Source organism: Dama dama, chromosome 28 (assembly GCF_033118175.1).
Source record: "Dama dama isolate Ldn47 chromosome 28, ASM3311817v1, whole genome shotgun sequence".
NCBI lineage: Eukaryota > Metazoa > Chordata > Mammalia > Artiodactyla > Cervidae > Dama > Dama dama.
Genome location: NC_083708.1, coordinates 42797345 through 42821509, shown reverse-complemented (window position 1 = coordinate 42821509; position 24165 = coordinate 42797345). Strand labels below are relative to the sequence as shown.

The window sequence follows — 24165 nt, the reverse complement described above, 5'->3', positions numbered from 1 at the left end:
GACTGCACTCATGTCTCCTGCATTGGCAGATGGATTATTTATCACTGAGCCACCAGGGAAGCCCACTTTAGCAAAGTTCTTAGCCTCATCACTGCTTACTTGCCTTCATTCTCTGTGAGCTTCTTGAATATATGTTCTTTATAACAGTTTTATTGATTGCCAGGCAAGGTAGCTGGCTTACAGATGCTCACTTTGCAAACAGCATTTAAATGAAAAATAACAAATTTGGGTGAGATCAGTTTGCATGAATTAAAGGGAAAAAAGGAGAGGAGAACAAGGTATGCTGGGAGGAATATAAACTAAACCAGGTAATAACCCACAAAGGTGAGCTCCCAAAGTCAGGTAAACCTTCACTCTGCCCCAGAATATTTCTAACTGAATCTCAACTCCTACTAACAGCTTCAGCATTTTTCTTTTCTTTGGGAAAAAAAAACCACCATGGAGGAGGGGGTGTCAGAGAATGACAACTGACATGGTGACTCCCACATAAGTCAGCTTCCTCTTCCCCAAATCTGTTTCCAGAAACTCTGCCACATCATGCACTGAGAACCCCCTGGCTTCCAACTCAGAAGAAAGTCTCAGAGGTGTCAGGCGCAGATGGCAGGAGCCCTCCTTTGGTGATTCTCAATGATAAATAGCTTCCTGCCAGAGCGCTCCCCAACTCTGAACTCCTGGAAGGGAATTACCACATGGGAAACAAAACCCAGGTAAGGGTTGGAAGCGCACCCTGCGGAGGGTTTGTCACTCACATCTTCTAGGTTAAATGTGTCTGTGGGAACCCCTGGACACAGCTGTGGTCACGAATGTTCCATCCAACAACTGGACCCAGAAGTGGCCCATTTTTCTGACATCAAGAGACCTTCCATGGAAGGAAAACAGAAACAGCACAGATGGAGCTGCCTTTTCAAATCCTTGTGGATGTCATGAGATTAGCAGCTTTCCTCTGAGTCGGCCTCAAAGACTTCCTTTACAATTGTTCATAAGCTCGCTCAAGGGATAGGCAGTGAAGTTCACTCAAACAAAAACATAACCTCAAACATCGAAAACAGCTGGTGGAAATTGTGACTGTTGTAGAGGAGCTGACTTATCTAGCTGAGTCAAAACAAGTGTGAGTGCTTCAAACAGGCACGAGATCAGAAACATAATTAGGTGTTTATTGAGTGCTGTCCTTCTTGATTTTTTTTCTCCCTTGCCGGACTTGAGTCTCCTCTTTAGACTTCATCCTGACAGGGAGTAAAATCCTTTATGATATCAGAATTGACATTTTTTAAAATAATTTCTTTTTTCTAATTATAAAAGTAGTCTGTGTCCTTTGGGGGAAAATTAGGGAACACAGAAAAACCACAAAAATAAAAATCATGTGTAATCCCACGGCCACTCTTTCCATTTTGTTCTTTTGACTTTGGATATTCTTTTTTAAAAAAATAATTTTATTTACTTATGGTCGTGCTGTGTCTTCATTGTTGCGCTGGCTTTCTCTAGTTGCAGCGCATGAGCTTCTCATTGCGATGACTTCTCTCATTGCAGAGCACAGGCTCTAGGGTGTGTAGGCTTCAGTAGTTGCAGCTCCCAGGGCCTAGAGCACAGAACCAATCGTTGCGGTGTACGGGCTTAGTTGCTCCATGGCATGTGAGATCTTCCTGGATCACAGATCAAATCCGTGTCTTCTGCATTGGCAGATGGATTCTTCACCACTGAATTACCAGGGAAGCTCAACTTTGGTTTTTCATACACATATACACACCACACAATTTAACATATATATTTAAACATGTGTGTGTTAGTCACTCAGTCGTATCTGACTCTTTGCGACCCCATGGACTGTAGCCCACCATGCTCCCCGTCCATGGAATTCTCCAGGCAAGAATTATTAAAATGACTCTTTTTGATCCTGATTTTCACCTCGTCCATATGACCATTTCCCCATGTCACTGATATATTCTTTCCCACATTTTTATGCCTGCATATGAACACTATAAATTATTGAGGTAATGCCAGTTGTAGACATTTGGGATATTCTGCACTATTGTAAACAAGGTTGTGAAGAATACCCTTGTTGATAAATCTTTGCATATGTCCATACTTAGAAAACTTACTTTCTCTTTCAAGGCACTGAAATTCAGACTATAAAAGGGATTGTAATTGATATTGAAAGAGTATCGCCCCTTTCTCCCTGAGAGTTTCCGCCAGTTGCCTTTTTCTGCATGTTTTGAGATGAGTTAGCTCCTTTTAGGACTTGTAGGCCTTACTGTATTCAGAGAAGACTTGCTTTAAATCAAGTTAATGGTCTCTCCAGTTTGCAATGCAGAAACATTGAAATAACTGTTTTTTAAATGTATGACAAGAAATGAAAGCAATAAATATTAGAAAAGATGACTAATCTTATTAGGAAAAAGAAAATATAGAAGTGTAATTCCATCAAAAGAGGTATCAAACTGATTAGACTGTTACTAAAAACTTTGTCTTCTGAAAAATTCTCAAGTTGAAATGATTTCTAGCAGGTTTTACAACTGCAGGAAACGAGCTAAAATTTTCCACTTTCTTATTTTTCCTATTTTTCTAATCCAAAAAGTGAAATGAAACATTCCTTAAGGAGAAGACTCAACTGGCATTACTATCTCTCATTCGAAATTTACTGCCTGCATTGAACAATTGCTTCTGTATTGGCACAAGTCATTCAGTCACTCACCATTGGGGGATGAATCACTCCCCATGAAAAATCATTCCAGAATTTGGGTAACAGAGAAGTTTGCCTCCAGCCAAAAGTTCAACAAATGTTGGTAAAATTTAGGAAAATCATTATCATGAAAGGCTGCCATGGTTTCAAAGAGCATCTCTTAGCAGTTACTACACTCTCTGACCTCTAAAAAAAGTGCAAGCAACTTCACGCACACGCAAAGCCCCTGCCAGTTTCCCTTAAAAATTTCATTCTCTTCATCACCACTAAGTGGAATCAAAAACAGTTGGTCAAGCTCCACTAATCGACAGCTGCTTGCAATTAGATGAAGCATTTAAAGCCATTCTCTTAACTACCTTCCCAACTGCCTAAGCATTCAGCTTGAGCAACACACCGTGATAATTTGCCAGAATGTTTAACTTATCTCCATCTCTAGTGGTTTCTATACCTTCCTATTTTCTCCAGTCTTCCCACACACTGTCTGACTCTTCCAGTTCCTCTTGTTAAATTAGGGGTGTACAGAGATTAGTTGAAACCAGGTTGAGCTGCTTTGTGCTAAGATGGAAAATTCTACCCAGGCAACTATTAGGGGGCAGAGTAAATCTTGATGTTTTGCAGAGAGAAACGACTCCTTTTTTCCTCTTTTTTTTTTTTTTTAATTAAACAATGAACTGGAAAGTTCACTGTAATTTTTCTCATCAAGGATGATGAAGGAAAACAAAAGTTCCTAGGCTTTTGTAAACTCTTTCCAATTCTCAAAACTCACAAACACTAATTTTGGAGTAGGGAAAAAATGCACAGATCACTTTATTCAATTTTTGTCCTTTACAAATGGGGCACCAAGAGTCAAGATGCTTTTTTCCCAAGGTCACAGAAAAGAGTGGCAATGCATGGCCTGAATCCAGCTCTCTGACTCTTGGTCCAGTTGGTTTTCTGCTACTTGAACTCCTTTTGCTAAAGAGGAAATCTTCCCACCTCTTCTAGAAGGAGGCAGAGACCAGCATGGCTACCCCACTTGCCTTATCCAAGGGGTAGAGCAGCTGTTCTCCCCACTCCTCGCCCCACAAGCCTCTCCAGCCAGGAACTCATCCTGGGGCTTAAAGGGCAGAAAAACAACAGACATGATGTAACTTCACCTGTGCACTCATCTTTCTCACTCCATGCCCTTCAGCTCCCCCTCCTAAATAAGAACCCGCCACAAACTTAACCACATCCATGGTCACAAAACCATGTTGTTTTTCTGTCTTATATTCCCTGATGCTTATCTTCATCCTAAACCTATTTGACCTGTTGTGTGGTCAGTGAAGGAGGGGGATGAAGGGGATGTTGGAGGAAGGAAAGAGAGAAGAAGCAAGAGAGGCAGAAAAGGACAATCAGTTGAAGGAAACAGTTTTACCTCAAAATTCAAGAAGCAGAGTCAGTGTCTAGACAAGAATGGGAGCCCTAGGACTTCCTTGGTGGTTCAGGGGCTAAAACTCCATGTTCTCAGGGCAGGGGGCTCAGATCTAATTCACTAAGACCCTTCACAGCCAAATACAAGAAATAAAAATAAATATTAAAAAAAAAAGAAATGAATGGAAGCCCTCACACCCCAGACCACTCACCCATAGCTCTGGCTTTTCTTATCTCTGCTCCTCCCAAGGCTAATCCCTTCTTTCCCAGAAACCTCATATATTCCAATCTAGTTCACTCTTCTAGACAGTCATGGACTCCTTCTTCTGTATCTGAGGACAATTCACTTTCTCCTTAAACTCATATGTCCATTATACTTACAGCAATGAGTTATCCTTATATTTTTTCTGGTTCAAAGTCTTTTTGTTGCTATTTTATAATGCTTATAATGAACATTTTATTATTTTGATCACTTTATTATATAAATATAGGCTTCCCTGGTGGCTCAATGGTAAAGAATCCATCTGCCAATGCAAGAGATACCGGTTTGATCCCTGGGTCAGGAAGATCCCCTGGAGAAAGAAATGGCAACCCACTCCAGTATTCTTGCCTGGGAAATCCCATGGACAGAGGAGCCTACAGGGCTATAGACCATGGGGTCAAAAAAAGTGTCAGACACAATTTAATGACTAAAACAACAACAAAAATATATATGTATACACATATACATATATATTTCTGTTCTATATATAGAGTTGCTGCTGCTACTGCTAAGTCACTTCAGTCATGTCTGATTCTGTGCAACCCCATAGATGGCAGCCCACCAGGCTTCCCCGTCCCTGGGATTCTCCAGGCAAGAACACTGGAGTGGGTTGCCATTTCCTTCTCCAATGCATGAAAGTGAAAAGTGAAAGCGAAGCCGCTCAGTCATGTCCGACTCTTAGCGACCCCATGGACTGCAGCCTACCAGGCTCCTCTGACCATGGGATTTTCCTGGCAGGAGTACTGGAGTGGGTTGCCATTGCCTTCTCCAATATATAGAGTTAGATAGAGCCATATAAATGAAGACAGAGATAGATTGAGATAATTTTTTTTTTTTTTTTTTTTTTTTAGTTTTTCTATGGCCACAAATGTTCTATGTTAAAAAAAAAAAAAAATACTATTCTGGCTCTTTCCCATCTTGCAAGATGGTGGATGAAAACACAGAGAAGCTAGATAATAATAAGAAGAAACATAAAGCCAACAAGGCTGATGCCAGGGCAAGGTTAAGAAGGGTAACCTCAAGGCCAAAACACCTCAAAAGGGGAAATCCCACAACAACCAAAGCCCCATCCTAGTCAGAGGAATTGGCAGCTTTTCCCCATCTGCTTTGCGTTCCAGCAAAGTCGTGGAAAAGAGGAAGTAATCATAAGCTACATTTAAGATTGAAAATAAAGAGAAATTTCTTTCTACTACACAAAACTAGTTTGGGTGGGGGTGACAGAAATGATGGGACCCAAGTGGCTAAGCTTCACAGGACACCTGGATACTGTTCCACTGAAGATGTACCTTGAAAGCTGGTAAGCCTCAGGAGAAAACCCTTCCATCAGATGTGAAGAAGTTGTGAGCTAACATCACTCCCAGCACCATTCCAAGCATCCTCACTGGGCACCAGAGGCATGACGGTGGTTTTCTTGAAGCAGCTGAGCAGTAGCATACTGCTCGTGACTGGACCTCTGGTCCTCAGTCGAGTTCCTCTGTTAGAACACACCAGAAACTTGTCATCACCACCTCCACAAAGACTGATGAGTGGTGTGGAAATCCCAAAACATCTCCCTGAGGCTTATTTCAAGAAGAAGCAGCTTCATAAAGCCCAGATACCAGGAAGGTAAGACCTTCGATGCAGAGGAAGGGAAATTCAAGCTCACAGAGCCGCACAAGGTTGATCTGAGAGACCTGGACTCACAAATTCCGCCAAAAAATCAAAGCCGTCCCTCAGTTCCAGGGCTACCTCTGTTCTGTGATTCTGCTCACAAATTGGTGTCCTAAATATCTTACAACGAACTGATACATTGACCCCCCAAAATTATTCTGGGTGGGGTAGATATTATGTTGATCACAAGTATAAAGCTCGTCAACATAACGTAAACATATTGTAAATTTTGTGGCTAATGATTAAATACACACACTGTATCAGAAATGAATCTCATAATGAATTCCACAACCCTGTTTTTATTCCAATTAATTCATGCATCTATGATTTGATAGTACTTAATGCTAAATTATGACAGTTTTCAGAGTTATTTCTTTTTCTAATTTTTCATATTTATAGAGGTAAAAGAAAGTGCTTCTTTTATCCACCTAGAGGAAAGAAAAGTTTTGTTAAGGAATGACATTAAAGGCTAGACTCTCCTTTCTAGTTATATATCAAAATAACAAAGTGATCCATCATCAAAAATTACTTCTAATGCCCTACCTGCTGACAACTTATTTAGGGCCTCCTTCAATTTTGTTGAAAGCCAAGAACTAGAGACCAACTGCCTTGAGAACAGGTTTCATTTTAATTCCATGATAAGAGTAATTCACTTTTCCCCCTTTCAACACCAAGGTTTTTTGAGTTTTTTTATTGAGTTATTTTATCTTACTGAGTTGTATTTCAAGTTATTCCTTAGTTATTCCCCAAGTATTTTATACCCTAGGGCAAGATACCCTAAGCAAGATTCACTAGGAGCTAAGTTGGCCTTTATTCATAAAAGGAAAAGGTAAATGAGAGCTACCAAAATATTGGCCCTGGGTAGATCCATTTTAAAAGAGCACAGAGGAAGATGATTCTCCTAAACATTATATGTGCCTGCATACCTGTTAGAAAGTCTACATACTCTCCAAGAACGCACACATTCCAATTTGAATGTTATTGGACTAAAGATCGCTCATGATCTATCTAGCCCCCACCTACTTACCAGTCTCAATTCAAATCTTTCTCTCACTAATGCTTTCAGTTCCTCTGGGTCATTGATATGATGTTCCTGCTGCCTGAAAGCTATTTTCTCAGACATCATCCCTAACTATCCAATACATAAGAGATTTCTCAGTTCTCTCTCTCTCTCTCTCTCTCTCTCTCTCTCACACACACACACACACACACACATAGTTCTATACTCTTCTTTCTCCTAACACTTATTATAAACTGCCATCAGATATTTACTTGTATTTATTTAAGTAGCTCACTAGACCAGTGCCTAATGTGGTCCCTTACCAGGACCTTTAGCATCAGTTGAGAACTTGATAGAAATGCAAAGTCCCAGGGCCCATCCCAGACCTAATGAATGAGAAACTCTGAAGCAATCTGTAGTTTATTAAGTCTTCGAGGTGTTTCTGATGCTGCTAAAGCTTGAGAACCCCTGTGCTAGATCATACTCTCCATGAAGGAAGAGCACACGTCAGTTTTTTCATCACTGTATAACTAGAATTTTGCCCAATGGCTGGCATATAAGAAATGTTTTGTAAATTTGTATTGTTGAATAAACTCAAATAAAACAAAAGTTTGCCCACAGTAAGGGATATAGTATGGCTTATATGCAAAACTAATACAAATGAACTTATTTACAAAACAGAAATAGACCCCAAGACTTAGAAAAGGAACTTATGGTTACCAGTGGGGAAGGGTGGGAAAAGTGATAGTAATGGAGCTTTGGATCGACATGTACCCACTGCTATATTTAAAATGGACAACCAACAAGGGCCTACTGTATAGCACAGGGGACACTGTCAATGTTATGTGGCAGCCTGGATGGGAGAGGAGTTTGGAGGAGAATGGACACATACATATGTATGACTGAGTCACTTTGCTGTCCACCTGAAATTATCACAAAATGTTAATCAACTACTTGCTCAGTTCAGTTCAGTCGCTCAGCCATGTCCGACTCTTTGCAACCCCATGGAATGCAGCACGCCAGGCCTCCTTGTCCATCACCAACTCCCGGACTTTACTCAAACTCATGTCCATTGAGTCGGTGATGCCATCCAACCATCTCATCCTCTGTTGTCCCCTTCTCCTCCCACCTTCAATCTTTCCCAGCATCAGGGTCTTTTCCAATGAGTCAGTTCTTTGCATCAGGTGGCCAAAATATTGGAGTTTCAGCTTCAATATCAGTCCTTCCAATGAACACTTAGGACTGATCTCCTTTAGGATGGACTGGTTGGATCTCCTGCAGTCCAAGGGAATCTCAAGAGTCTTCTCCAATACCACAGTTCAAAAGCATCAATTCTTCAGCACTCAGCTTTCTTTATAGTCCAACTCTCACATCCATACATGACTACTGGAAAAATTGTAGCCTTGACTAGACGGACCTTTGTTGGTAAAGTAATGTGCTTTTCAATATGCTGTCTAGGTTGGTCATAACTTTCCTTCCAAGGAGTAAGCGTCTTTTAATTTCATTGCTGCAATCACCACCTGCAGTGATTTTGGAGCCCAAAAACTAAAGTCAGCCACTGTTTCCCCATCTGTTTCCCATGAAGTGATGGGACTAGATGACATGATCTTTGTTTTCTGAATGTTGAGCTTTAAGCTAACTTTTTCACTCTCCTCTTTCACTTTCAAGAGACTCTTTAGTTCTTCACTTTCTGCCATAAGGGTGGTGTCATCTGCATATCTGAGGTTATTGATATTTCTCCTGGCAATCTAGATTCCAGCTTGAGCTACATTCTAATATAAGATAAAAAGGGTTTGTTTTTTAATGAAATACATTTCTATAGTGATCCATTAAATATATGAAATATATATATATATACACATTTCACAAAATAATACTTTACCTACCATAGACTCCAAACATACTCAATCCTATTCTATTTGTTTTCTTTATTTTCTTCCTGTTTTTCTGGTAAGAGGACCTATAAATTTATTTTATACTCTTCTAATGGATCTTATGTGCAGTTTGAAAACCCTAGTCACTAAGCTGTTCTAAAGAAATCCACACCTATGACCTTGTTATTCTTTTAACCTGGAATTTCCATCCCTCTCAGCTCCTCATGGCCAAATTTCACTGATTCTCCAAGGCCCGCCTCTCAGAGTAGATTTCTATGCTGTGAAGATAATCTTTCCCTCTATTAAATTCCCACCATATTTTTTTCTGTGCTCAGCTCTTATGCCTTTTCTTATATGTTTCTTTTAATATACTGTTTATAGAGTATAACTTTTCCTATTAAAGTTAATCCTTCAGAGCAGAATCCATATCTGATTCATCTTTGGACTCGTTACAGCATTTAGCATATAACTTCAAATAATGTTTCCTAAGTAAATTGGACTTTCAAGGTTCCAGGGCAAAACATTTCTAAAGGAAATAGGATTTCAATGGGTGGCTGAGAGAGGAAGGGCAGATGAGGAAAAAGGAACCATACGGCTTGATGCCAATGACAGAGAAGGGAGCCACGTGCAAGCCATATTATATGTATGGTGGAGGAAAGGAGGGTGGGGTCAGATGGCAGAGCACTGTGAGTGACCCAGACTCTTCTGCAAGGAAAGCAGAACTATCGCAGGTCTGTGGGTGAACTTTTGTTTTTTTTTTTTTGTTTTTTTAATGACAACTTTGGTGGCAAGATAAAAGTGGTATAAGGATACAGAGGCTAAGAATATGTGTCTCCTGCATATTCCAGCACATTCACCGGCACCCACCTGCCACCCCTGTGGGCCCACTGCTGTGTTTATGCTGGGGACATTCCTTCCCAGTTGCCCCCAACCAATCACTGTGGCAAGTAGCACTGACCCCTCCCGGGAACATAGGCTCAAGGATTTTGGCTCAAGGATTCCTGCTACTGGGGCACAACTCTATGGGAACAGCACTGTGTGGAAGCCTTCGTATGCTGTCTCCTCCTTTTCTCCAGCCAGATCTGCTCTGCAGGGTGACACTCTTCCCACCACCCCTGCCTCTTCATCTTAAATCTTCCCAGGCATTTTCCCCCAAAATATCTCCTACACTTCTAATCCTATCTTGGTGGCCACTTCTCTGGGAATATGAACCAATTGCAGAGGAGCAGATAAGACCAGAAAGGAGGTAAGAGGCAAAGAGCTACGATGGACATGCCTGAGTATTAGAATACACACATGTCTGAAAATATACCTACATGTTCATTAATGTACACATACAGATATTGAATTGCAGTAGATACACTTAACTGAAATTACCAAAATGGAGGGAAGGAAGAATTCACCTAAACAGTCACTGTTAAGAAGAAAGGCAGATCTTTCATTAAACCACATTTCTTAGTAGGCATGAATCCAACTAAGGTCAGACAACACAAGACAATCTCTCACAAAACGTGAGATGCGCCACAAACTAGAACTCTCTTGCCCTATCACGCGCTACCAGAGAAGCTCGGACCACAAAATACAAGCAGATGTCAACACTTTCACCTTCCACTTTCTAAATATCGCTGATTGGGCCAAGTTTCATTTCACTTAATGGGCCACTTTCCATGTTGGGGGAGAAGAGTTGAGAAAGGGCGGAAGAAAGTGTTAGGATTCAAGTTTCATATCTGCTTAAGTAAACTGATGTTGCTTACTGCTGGGTTTCAAGAGAAAAGCTTCCCTAAATCAGCCAACAGTTGCTCAGGGGAACACACAGACCCAGGGTAGGCACACATTTTCTGTAAAGCGCCAGATACTAAATATTTTTGCCTCTACGGGTTATGAGATATCTGCTGCAACTACTACTCTGCTATTACAGCCCCAAAAGCAGCCATTGACAATACAAAAATCAACGGGTGATTGCATCCCAATAAAACTTCATTTACAAAAACAGACAGTGGGCCAGATTTGACCCATGGACCATCATTTGCCAACCCCTGATATAGAGCACTAGGAATTCTTCCCCAAAATACCCTCTTCTGGTTTGGATGTGGATGTTCCACCTGCTTTCTAATCTTTTATCTACTTAATATAAAAAGCACACAATTAAAAAATGTAGTTGAAAATGATCAGCTACATTAAACACCAATGCTAACGAGGGAAGAGGCCATGAAACAAGCTCTGGCCTGGAGGAATGGAGCCAAAATAATCATCAGACTTCAACCTGAGATTACTTTTATCTACTGGACCATCGATTTTCAAAGTCTGGTCTTTGTACCAGCAGCATCAGCTGCACCAGGGAAATTGTTAGAAATAAAAAATTCCTGAGCCCTGTCCCAGACCTACTGAATCAGAATACGTAGGAGTGGGGCCCAGTGTTTTAACAAGCCCTCCAAGTTACTCTAATGCAAGGTCAAGCTTGAGAAGCACGAAACTCTCTCTGAAGCTGCCTGTGCCTCAAATTCTCCAGCACCAAAAGAGGAATACTGAAATGTTGTTATTTTCTCCGATCACTAATGTCACAAAGAGATTGCCAAGACCTGGCTAACACACACTTAAAAGATGCTTCACTACCTGAAGACTTATTAGTGATTAAGTCAAAATACATGCTCTTTTTTTCTTCCTTGAATTTGGATAATCTAACATTTAGAAGAAAATAGTATGCAGTTCTAAATCAAATATATATTCATAAAGATTTTCTTTAACTTGATTTGCGGAGTCACCAATAGAGTCCATAGAATTGTAGCAAAATAAGGTATATACCTTGTAAGAATGGGGATTGGAACCTATGGTCCAGAGCCAAAATTTATGTACCACTGGTTTGTGGAATTAGGTAATACCCAAACCCCACCCAAGGACTATTTGCAGCCCTCATTTACATGGGGATCAATGAAAATCCTGAGGACGATCTCAAGCCATACCTGTGACTCTGCGTCAGATATCAGAGATGCATCTGGGAGACTTGACAGAGTAGATAGGCAATGCAGATGAAGAATGAGAGGGACAGAAGGCGGATTTCAAGTCTCCCTCTCCCCACATCATGCACGTACACGCACACAAATCAAAATGAAATTAACCAGTGCTAACGGAGAGTTCTCTGACAAACTATCAGTAGACATGGCCCTCCAGAACGCCTTTCGGAGCCTGAATACTGAGCAGAGCCAGGTTCTGGATGCTGCTGGGTGGCGTGTGAGCCCCATCCCCCAGCTCTCCTAGAAGCACAGATGCACCTAGGGATACCCAGTGCCTGGGCTCACTGGGCTTGTACATGGCAAAAACAGGCTCTCTAGGGGACTTCCCTGGCAGTCCAATGGTCAAGACTCTGAGCTTCCAGTACAGGAAGTGCAGGTTCCGTCCCCATGTGCTATGCAGCCAAAAAACAAATAAACTTTAAAATTTTGAAAAACTCAGTAAGTCCTGTAATGTTCCAAGTTCTATAAAGTTCCATGGGTCCAAGAGACTCAATCCCTGATCAGCAAACTAAAATCCATGGCCAAAAATAAATAAATTTAAAGAGTTTTAAAAGCAAGTGCGCTAAGTTCTGTAATATTCCAAGTTCTATAATGGGGAGCTGGCAGCAGAGTGGAGGCTAGTAGTTCTGCAATCAGGAGTACAACAGCCCGTTTATTAGGCACCTTTCAGGGACTTCCTCAACACCTGTTCTTTTTCTTAAAACCTAAGGGTAAGAATGTCTTCATTCATATTTAATTTCTTAACTTAGTCTGCCCTTCCTCCTATCACCCCTATCCTCCCACTAAGGGACTTTGGCTTCTCCGAACTGATGGTTGCTGCTTTATTCTGTTTTCTGTTTCAGGCTTTAAACCTCTAAAAGATCATCTAGATGGCAGGCAAAATTAAAGGAGAATACTTTACTAAGAGACAGAAAATAAAGTAAATGCAGCTAAGATTTTCAATATAATCTATAGGTTAAAACATTCTTATTTAGAAAACAAATTCTTGGAATACAAAGAGTTGAGAATAGGGAGAGATTAAATAGAAAAGGATGGAGGTATGGATTTATCTTTTCACTTGTGATAGTCATTTTGATTTCTTGGTCATAAATATGAAAATGTCTTAGTCATAGTTGGCACATGGGCCACCTCACAGATCTCCTCAAACATTCCTATTGATGCTGGGCACCCCATACCATCAACCTTCAATACTCTTCTGCCCAAGACCTCCCCAGATGTGAATCATGATTAAGACCAGAAAATAAAGCTGCTTCTTCAAATATAAAACCTTTAAATGCTATCAAAAATACCCTTCAGGACTTTTGTAATCATTAGGCCAAATTCTCAACCCATGCAGCTCTCAAGGTTTGCATCCCTGAGGATAACATCTGGTTCTTTACTGTTGAACCACCTTGTTTTGATGGCATTGCATTGTGATCACAGTGATGTGATCATCCAATAAAAAAGTATCACTTTGATACTATTTCAATATAAGAATCAATTAATTTACTGAATAAATTATTTTGTTGAACTCAAGTTACATGAAAAGTTATTCAAACTCACCTTCTCTGCCTTCAGAAATGTCTTTAACAGTAACTCAGGACCCACACAGATGTGCTAGGAAAGAAAACCTCAGCTCATTTGATTTTTCCCAGAAAAATGAAATGGCTAAAATAAATAAACCACCTATATAATCAAAAGAATCCATAATACTATATTTTTCAGCTCTCAAATGTGGCTATGTTCTGGCTAACAAAATATAAACTTTATAAATACTTCAGATTTTTCTAAGTTTATCTATAAAAACAATATAGTCCCCATAAAATTCCTTCATTTTATTTTCCCTAGAGTAGACAAGTTGATTATAAAAAATTATTGGTTTTTCTGGGACTGGTCATTGAAAGAAGACTTTATCCCTTTCCTCCTTCCTACTGTTAAAAATGAGATGACTGGCGCTCTAGCAGCATCTCAGGCCATGAAAGTTCTTGCAGATGAATGCCTTACGCTAGGATGCTAGACCAGGAAGAAAGAGCTTAAGCCATGGATGATGTTAGAACCACCATACCAACCCTGAACTCCTGCATTCAACCTCCTTTTACCAGAGAAAGCAAACTCCTTTTAAACATAGCAAGCTATTCTATTGGGGTTTTTTTTAATTAACTAGCTATTCCTAATCCTACCAGATGCAATATACCATTGGCCAAATAGCAAGCTGGTATCATTCACGATTCAAAATAAATTCATTGTTTCGGATGTCCACTACTCACTTTGAAATGCGTCTCCCTCCCTCGCAAAATAATAAAATAGAATGATAAACGGGTAGAGGAATGGAGTGAGGTAGATAGAAACATGATACAGTAATAAATATAGCAAAATACTAATGTAGAATATAGATGGCAGGTGTGTGGGCATTCACTATATAATTCCTTCAACAATTCATAATAAAATACTAAAAAGTCCATTGACAAGCCATCAGCACCATTTATTATGTTTTTAAAAGATATCCCTAGTAAGGAGTTTGATAGCTTCTTTTCTCTCACTAACAGGCCACTTCTCTTCCTGTTCTATAAACACTATTGTGGCCTTAAAAATCTTAAAAAAAAAAAAAAAAAGAACTGGAAGTACTGCCAATGGGACAAACTGGGTGCAAGTATAAATTTTAAAGGCTGTATAAACAAAAATTCATCTGGAAAGATGTTTTCTCCATCAGCAGAGTAAAAAGCTAGAATAGAATTTCCTGATATAGATGTACTGTTTGACTCTCTACAGATCCCACTGGGTACAAGAGAGCAGCATCATGTTCCTTAATTTAAAAGTAACTTTCACTCATAAAATGAGGTTAGGAATGTTAGAATTTCAACTAAGCTGAGCTCAGCACTAAGCAACATCATTTTCTTCTCCTGTGAAGATTCCCTTCTCCTTCCCCATCAGTACAAGGACACATCTAAGGAGATATAATTTCATTTGGTCTTCTGATCAACTTGAAGCATTTCTGCTGAAAGAGTAACAATTGTGGTGTTGGATCTTTTCCCATCAGTCTGTATTCTAAGCAAAGAAAGACTGGAAATGAGTGTTGAACTCAATTCCCGCAAGAATGCCAAAGTTCTCAGAAGCATTGCCTGCAAACTGCCAATATAGAAGAAAAAGTCTTTTCCTATTCTCCAAGATGCAGTAAGAATAGTAAGAATGTGAATCAGGATTGCTGAAAACAATGCCAAAACACTGATTTGGACTATCGTGTCTACTAAAAGAAACTATTTGTTGGGACTAAAATGCAATGCCTCCAGAAAATGATACAAATTTAATTCCAGAAAATTAGCTGGGAATTCATCCAACAGTATGCACTTATTATATTTCTTGAGGGATGTGAGAGCAGACACTGAAGAACGTAGATTCACATAATAATCCCATAAAGTCTCTTGCTTATGACTTACTGAAAATTTCTGCTTCTGAATCAACATTTTTCAAATTTGACCTCATCTCAGAAAGAATGCTCTTACAAATCCTGGAGAAAACATCCTCAGCTGTGTTTAAGTTATTCAGGGATGAAAAAGTACAATTTAAATATGTATTTAATTTTTTTAGAAAAATCACCCACGATAGATGGCATTTTATAGCATAGTCTTCTGGGAAAGGAATAAAGGATGGAGCAGTCCAGACATTATAGACATTGTCAGTCTAGGGCAGAGGCTTAAGTACTTTACATGGATTATCACCTCTGATCCTCACAAAATCTATTAAGATAGGAATTGTTATTCTTTCCGTTTTATAGATGAAGAAACAGTTGCTTAGAAATGTTTGCCCAAGGTCACCTGTCTGTAAGTGGTGCAGCCAAGACTGGGATGCAAGTCTGACTGATGACAGAGCCTGGTCTCTTAACCATCATCTGAGATGGCTGTGATCTTTGAAAGTCAAGCGCCCTGCAGAACATTCAGTGAGAAAGTGAGGGAGAAGAGTGTGGTGAAAGGGAGGAGGAGGAGGCAGAAAGGGAGGGAGAAGGAGAACAACTTGTCTAACATATAGGTTGGGAAAACTGTAAAGAGGCAATTAAAAGTTATATACATGAAATATTTCCCATCAAATCTGGATGATTTCTTTGCTTCTTGCTTACTTGTTTCATTCTTCATGTCTTCCATGTGTCATTTCTTCTGGTAAAAAATTTTTTTAAAAAAAGAGGAGCAAGTACTTATATCTTAATCAATTGTAAAAGTGATTCATTGTAAACTACCTCTTCCTCCCTTCTACTTTTTCCAAATATTTATTAAACACCACTGTGTGCCATACCCTGTCATTTATATTCTGCCTTTACTATAGAATAAGTCAAACTTAATTTATTTTTATTAATTAAAAGGAAAAAAATACTTTACTGACACAGACTAAGACAATGAGGTACTAACCCAAAAAACAACAAAGAATCTGTCAGAATATTAAAAGCATTGACATGAAAGGACTGGATGAAGTTTCATGTACATGAACCAGACCAGATGCCCAGCTTGAGTGACCAATTTCCTTGGCCTTCACCATGAAAGACATGCAACCATTACTGACATTAAAGCCACTTGAGAAGGGCCTTTTATGGGAAGGAAAATACATAAAAGGAGTGGACAGGATCCAGAGAACCAATAAGAGCTGACGAGAAAAACTGAGAATACCTCATCTTCACTTTGTTTACAGCCTGATGGTTCTGTGAGTTATGAGGAAAGAGTGAAAACCTTGTCCATCTTGTTCACCATTGTATACAGAGCACTTGGCACTCTACCAAGAATATAATAGGCACTCGCTTTAAAAAAAAAAAAAATTGGTTGAACAGATTAATTAAGGAATAAGCCAGAAAATGACCAAGAAGCAGTGACTTTGATAAACCAACAAGGTCCTACTGTATAGCTCAGGGAACTATATTTAACTATATTTAATTTTAACTAAACTATAATTTATCCTGGGATAAACCCTAATGGAAAAGAATATTAAAAAGAATGTGTGTATCTATACATATTTTTTTTTCAGTTATATATACAACTGAATCACTGTGCTGTGCAGAAGAAATGAACACAACATTGTAAATCAACTATACTGCTATTAAATAAATAAGTAAAAGAAGCAGTGAGTTTATTGTCTCTGTTATTTGACTCTAAAGGAATAGCTGTCCGTCTGAAAAATGTTGAGGTCTCTTTATCCAATTTATGTACATCCAGAAACTCTGACAGTCTGGAAATTCTATTATGAATTCACATCTCACAATAACAACAAGTAAAAAACACAGTAATCTATAACTCTAATATAAAAGATACAATCATAGATAAGTGAAGGAAAAAGGCAGCACGTGGCGGAGATTACTCATTTCCTTACTTTTAAACCTGTTTGGTTTCATAAAGAGATTCAGTCACTCTCAAGATTTGTCATACCCGTGAGGGAACGTTCCTTTTGGAAAGATCACCTTGTTGGTTTCTGTTAAATGACCCCATTGACCACTGCCTTCCAAGCATACTAAATTAAGAAATGATTGTGAAATGTGGGGAAATCTTGTTTAGCTCAGATCACAAGGCCCTAAAGCCCTCACCAATAGTCATTGATATTTAGTCTGATCAAGTGTAACAGGAAAAGGAAATATTCTGCTCAGTTCATTGATGTCACCTGTTTCTCTTCCTACCTGACCTCACCCCAAGGGGGTTATATGTAATAGAGTCATAACACTTCAGTATAAAAATATTAAAACAGGTCAAAATGACAATATATTTTATTATTATTTTTTTGACAATATATTTTAGTAGTCATTTTTATTTCAGCCTTTTGAATCCAGCAGCACGTATTTGTTCCCTGTCTAATAACAATCCTCAGAAGCCACTGAGAGTCATTGCCCTGGATCTACTCCACCACAACTAAAGAAAAGTCAAGACATGACCCAAAGGAGCAAAAGAGGAGCCAGGCTCAATGGGAGAGAAAGCACATCTGACACAGTGTAGCGGAGCCCGGCGTGGAATCCAGGGTCCCTGAGAAGAGCAAATGGACAAGCAGAGCCAAAATGGGTTATAAGAAATTGAGGTCTTGGTGTGGTGATAATAGAGAGTAATCGTACCCAAATAAAACATGAAGAAAGTAGTACACAGACAGACAGGAGAGAAAAAAGAAGCAAAGAGAAATTCAGTACAATGTCAGGGACTTCCCTAGTGGTCCAGGGGCTAAGGCTCCATGCTTTAAAGGCAGTGGGCCCAGGTTCAATCCCTGGTCAGGGAACTAAGATCCCACATACTGTAACCAAGAGTCTGAATGCTGTAACTACAAAGATCGAAGATCCAGCGTGCGGCAACTAAGACCTGGGGCAGCCAAATAAATAAATAATTTTAAAAATACAGTGTCAGAGTAATCCAGAATTAGGTGATGAAGAACTTGACTAGAGCTGTGGTCACAGAAAAGTCAAGAAGGGACCAGACTGATGGCTCGCCAGACTGTGTGCCCTTGGGGCTGCATGTTTCTGGCACCACCCTGCACAAGACATTTTTGTCAAATGAATGGAATGGAGAATGAGAAGATGAAGAAGAAGAAAAGTGACAGACTCAGTAGCTATAGGATGTCTCTAAGTATTGACTCCAAAGGTTAAGAAACAGAGAAGTACCTGTGACAAGATGGAGAAACATAGCACTTGACCATGGGATTGCGTTACCAGTGGGACTTCCAAATGGAGCTGCCCAATGGGCAGTCAGCAATATGGAAATTCAGTCCATGACAGAATCAGTACCAGAGATGGAAGCTTAGAGGTGCAACCTAATGACAGGCATGTGAGTGAGATCATAAGAGAGAAGATGAGAACAATGAGCAGAGCTTTAGGTATGGTAGGAAAGGGAACTAGCAAAAGAGACTGAGAAGAAAAAGTCAAACAAAAGAAAAAAAAAAGGAGAAAAACTAAAAAGATGTGGTGAAGAAATTATCAAGGAATGGTTTGTGGTATGTTGAGGACTCAGACCTGAGAATAAGGGAAACTGAACTTGAACACTGGCTCTGCCAGAAGCTCACTTTGTGATCTGGGACAAACGTCCAAACCTGTGTCACCTCCACATCATAATCTGCAAGTGGCCTCTGCAGGGGGTGGGGGGGGTGGGGTGGGGGTATGCCAGCTCTCAGGATCCCAGGATTCTGAGAACTGAAGGAGCCAGAGATCAGGACAGTTAGAATGAGGAAAAGAGAGTGGTAATTAATCTCAAAGCAAAAATATCTCCACTAAGCGCAGAAACCAGCAGACAAGAACTGAGGCAAAAAAGAATAGATAGGACTTCGAGACTTTGCAAACAAATACACATGCCAAAAAAAAAGCAGCATGATCAAAAGGAGTTTTGTTTTGATGATAGGGGAGATTAGAGTTTGTTGAAACCAAGGAGAAATTAAAGGTGAAAATCTGAGACAAACATCTTAGAGAAGATAAGTAAGAATGGAGTCCAAAGTATAAGTAGATAAAAATGAAAGAACATTTTTGTTCCTGGGGTGCAAAGGAGAATGGTGTCATACAAGTGCGATGTGGACAAAAAAATTTAAAGAGAGACTATTTATGTGTGGAGCTGACTCTTTACAACATAGTCTAAAAAGGAGGCAAATTGTTATACTAGTTACCTTTTGCAATATTACAAATTACCCCAAAAACTGTGGTTGAAAACAAGAATTATAGTTGATAAGGGGTAGGAATCAAGAAACATCTCAGCTTGGTTGTTATGACTTAGGCTGTCTCATGAGACATGTAGTCATCATGTTTTTCTGGTCTGCAAGCATCTGAAGGTTTGACTAGGGCTGGAAAACCCACTTCCAAGATGGCTAACTCACATGATTATTGACTGGAGGCCTCTGTTCCTTGTCATATGTACTAGCTTTCCTCATGTACATCACCTGACCTCCCCTCCTCCTCACCCAGAGCAAGTGATAGAAGAGAGTCACCAACAAGGAAGCCACATTTTAGGACCTAGTCTCCAAAGTAGCAGTCACTTCCACCATATTCTGTTCATCAGAAAAGAGATACTAAGTACAGATCACTCTCAGGGGAAAAGGAAATAGGCCCCGCCTCTTGAAAGAATGAGTATAAAATAACTTGTGGACAAATTTTAAAACTACCACAATCTTTAAAGAACATGTGGACTAGGAGGAGGGTTGACAATTTAGAAAAGAGTAACTGTGGGATATCCACTGAGAGGGTATTCCAGGGGTTATTGAGTGTAGATCAAAAGGTCCCCCAAAAGGTTACTAATGCTACAACAACAAGAAAATGGCCTTTCACAAAGAGTAAACGCAATGATATGACTGATATGACTTTTTACTAGGAAGAATGCTATTGTTATCAGACTAAGTAAAAGTTCAAAAAGAGCCCATTAAAGGTCATAAAAGGTAAGAAACTAAAGGTCATAAAAGGTAAGAAACCAAAGCCACCCCAGACACACCAGACACACTTGTCCTCTGTAGAGTTAGAGAGGAAACAATGACAGATTCAGAGGATCTGGTACACGGCTATGCTCACTGCAGTGGTCAACCAACTCCAATTTGGGTTGGGTAGTTCCTGGGCTGTTTGCCTCAGTGCTCTTGGCTCCACTGAATTAATTATCCCCTGAAAACAACTTAGAGCAAGAATCATATTGTCATTGTCATTACTGTTGTTGTTTATGCTAGTATCCCCAATGTTAGCGTAACATCTGGAGGAAGAAAAGCATAGAGAACACATAAATATCTATTTGATAAAAAGATGTGTATACAACACCAAAGAAGCCAGAACTGAAAGAGGCGCATGTACCCCAATGTTCATTGCAGCACTGTTTACAATAGCTAGGAAATGGAAGCAATCTATATGTCCATTAGCAGATGAATGGATAAGGAAGTTGTGGTACATATACACAATGGAATATTACTCAGCTATAAAAAGAACGCATTTGAGTCAGTTCTAAAGAGGTGGATGAAACTGGAGTCCGTTACACAAAGTGAAGTAAGTCAGAAAGAGAAACACCAATACCGTATACTAATGCACATATATGGAATTTAGAAAGACGGTAACGATAATTCTATACGCAAGGCAGCAAAAGAGACACCGATGTAAAGAACAGGCTTTTGGACTCTGCGGGAGAACGTGAAGGTGGGATGACTTGAGAAAATAGCATTGAAACATGTATATTACCATATGTAAAATAGATGACCAGTGCAAATTTGTTGCATGAAGCAGGGCACGCAAAGCTGGTGCTCTGGGACAACCCAGATGGATGAGGCAGGGAGGGAAGTGGGGGGAGCAGTTCAAGATGGGGGACACATGTGCACCCGTGGCTGATTCATGTCAATGTCTAGCAAAAGCCATCACAATATTGTAATTATCCTCCCATTAAAATAAATTAACTTTTTAAAAGATGTGTGTATCGATGGATGGATGAAATTAGTCCAAGCAGAGAAGCTATTGTATGTTATTTCCCTTTGTGTACTTTGACTGTTTAAATTTTAATGGGACCAGAAGGCACTGAATTCGTTTCTTCTTAACCTTGGAAATATTGGTAGTTTATGAAGGATCATATAGTACACAACGTGGTAGCCTAATACACACTCTAAAATAGGAAACAATTAGCAAATGTATTAAGGGTGCTATTATGTTGAATAATTAGCAAAGTTATTTACCAGCTGAGCCACAAGGGAAGCCCAAGAATACTGGAGTGGATAGCCTATCCCTTCTCCAGGGGATCTTCCCGACCCAGGAATTGAACCAGGGTCTCCTGCATTGCAGATGGATTCCTTGCCAGTTGAGCTATCAGGGAAGCCCCTTTGTTAAATTTTCAGTATATTTTGAATTGAATGATTTATTTATCTTCTTCTGCCTGTCACTACTATTTAATGATAAGTATACAATAGATATTCTTGAACTTATATTTTCAAAAAGAAGGAATGCAGACTCAATGAAAACTTTCTTAATCTAATTATTCTTAAGGTTATCTATCTTCCTTTAGTTAAAACTGATGATTTAAAATCCATGTTTATCAAAAACAAATGCATAAACAAGAAAGCTAGTTAGAATAGTAGCTAAATTCTTCCCAATTACAGATGGCTCAGGTGTACATGTTAACACATAAGCAATATTATTTCTTCCCTTTCATAAAAATATAATAAAATTATATCATCATAAGCACATATTTAATTTGGTTGAGGGTCTTTTATAAATAAATAGGATATGATACTGGAAATAAAGAGCATATTAATGTATTCATTTGAGTAAATAAAACAGAAATAACTGTTTGGTGGATAGCTAAAAAAAAAGTTGTCTGGACCCATATTTAACATAGCTATAAGTTTTCTGCACACTTTAGTATATAACGTAAAACAACATTAAGTTAAATAAGATTAAAAGCAAAATAGGATGCTTGTTACTTTAGTATTAATTTTATTGTAACCTTATTTTAACAATATTATATTCATGTTTGATACTTATTATACACATGGAAATCTATAATATATCACATAATGAACTATGAAATGTATATAAATAGAAACTGTATAGAATGCTGATATTTGTAAATATCAGCATGTCAAATGATCTTAAGAAAGAAATGCATTTTTTTCTCTGAACGTTTGTAGAAAAAGACTAAAAAGCTTTTCTTTGCTGTTGGTCAGTCACTCAGTCGTGTCCAACACTTTGCAACCCCATGGACTGCAGCACGCCAGACTTCCCTGTCCTTCACCATGTCCTGGAGCTTGCTCAAATTCATGTCCATAGAATTGGTGATGCCATCCAACCATCTCATCCTCTGTCGTCCCCTTTTCCTCCAGCCTTCAGTCTTTCCCAGCATAAGGGTCTTTTCAAATGAGTCAGCTCTTTGCATCAGGTGGCCAAAGTATTGGAGTTTCCACTTCAGTATCAGTCTTTCCAATGAATATTAAGGACTGATTTCCTTTAGGATGGACTGACTGGCTCTCCTTGCAGCTCAAGGGACTCTCAAGAGTCTTCTTAAACACCACAGTTCAAAAGCATCAATTCTTCAGTGCTCAGTTTTCTTTATAGTCCAACTCTCATATCCATACATGACTACTGGAAAAACCATAGCTTTGACTAGATGGACCTTTGTTGGCAAAGTAATGTCTCTGCTTTTTGATATTCTGTCCAGGTTTGGATCAGCAGATGCAAACCATTCTATATAGAATGGATAAACAATATCCTACTGTATAGCACAGGGAACTATATTCAGTAGACTGTGATAAAACATGATGGCACAGAATATGAAAATGAATGTACATAAAGTGATTTCATGTATAAGTGAATCACTTTGCTATACAGCAGAAATTAACACAACATTGTAAATCAACTATTGTTGTTGTTCAGTCTCTGAGTTGTGTCTGACTCTTTGTGACCCCATGAACTGCAGCACACCAGGCTTCTCTGTCCTTCATTATCACCCAGAGTTTGCCCAAACTCACATCCATTGAATTGGTGATGCCATCTCATCCTCTGCTGCACTTTTCTCTTCCTGCCCTCAATGTTTCCCAGCATCAGGGTCTTTTCCAATGAGTCAGCTCTTCACATCAGGAGGCCAAAATATTGGAGCTTCTGTTTCAGGGTCAGTCCTTCCAGGGAATATTTAGGGTTGATTTCCTTTAGGATTGACTGGCTTGATCTCCTTGCTGTCCAAGGGATCTTCAAGAGTCTTCTCCAGCACCACAGTTTGAAAGCATCAGTTCTTTGGAACTCAGACTTCTTCATGGTCTAACTCTAACAACCCTGATAGCTCAGTTGGTAAAGAATCCACCTGCAATGCAGGAGACCCCGGTTTGATTCCTGGGTTGGGATGAGCCTCTGGAGAAGGGATAGGCTACCCACTCCAGTATTCTTGGGCTTCCCTTGTGGCTCAGCTGGTAAAGAACCTGCCTGCAATGCAGGAGACCTGGGTTCGATCCCTGGGTTGGGAAGATTCCCCTGGAGAAGGGAAAGGCTACCCTTTCCAGTATTCTGGCCTGGAGAATTCCATGAACTGTATAGTCCATAGGGCTGCAGAGTCAGACACAACTGAGCAACTTTCACTTTCTCACAACCACACATGACTACTGGAAAAACCATAGCTTTGACTATATGAACCTTTTGTCAGCAAAGCGATGTCTTTACTTTTTAATATGCTGTCTAGCAAATGGATAAGAAAGCTGTGGTACATATACACAGTGAAATATTACTCAACCATTAAAAAGAATACATCTGAATCAGCTCTAATGAGGTGGATGAAACTGGAGCCTATTATACAGAGTGAAGTAAGCCAGAAAGAAAAACACCAATACAGTATACTAACGCATATATATGGAATTTAGAAAGATGGTAATGATAACCCTGTATGCGA

At 39.4% G+C, this 24165-nt stretch overlaps 1 pseudogene; it reads left to right on the top strand.

Annotated features, from left to right (window-relative positions):
- Positions 1-5256: 5256 nt before the first annotated feature.
- LOC133048191 (large ribosomal subunit protein eL6-like) lies at positions 5257-6116 on the top strand (annotated as a pseudogene).
- Positions 6117-24165: the final 18049 nt, after the last annotated feature.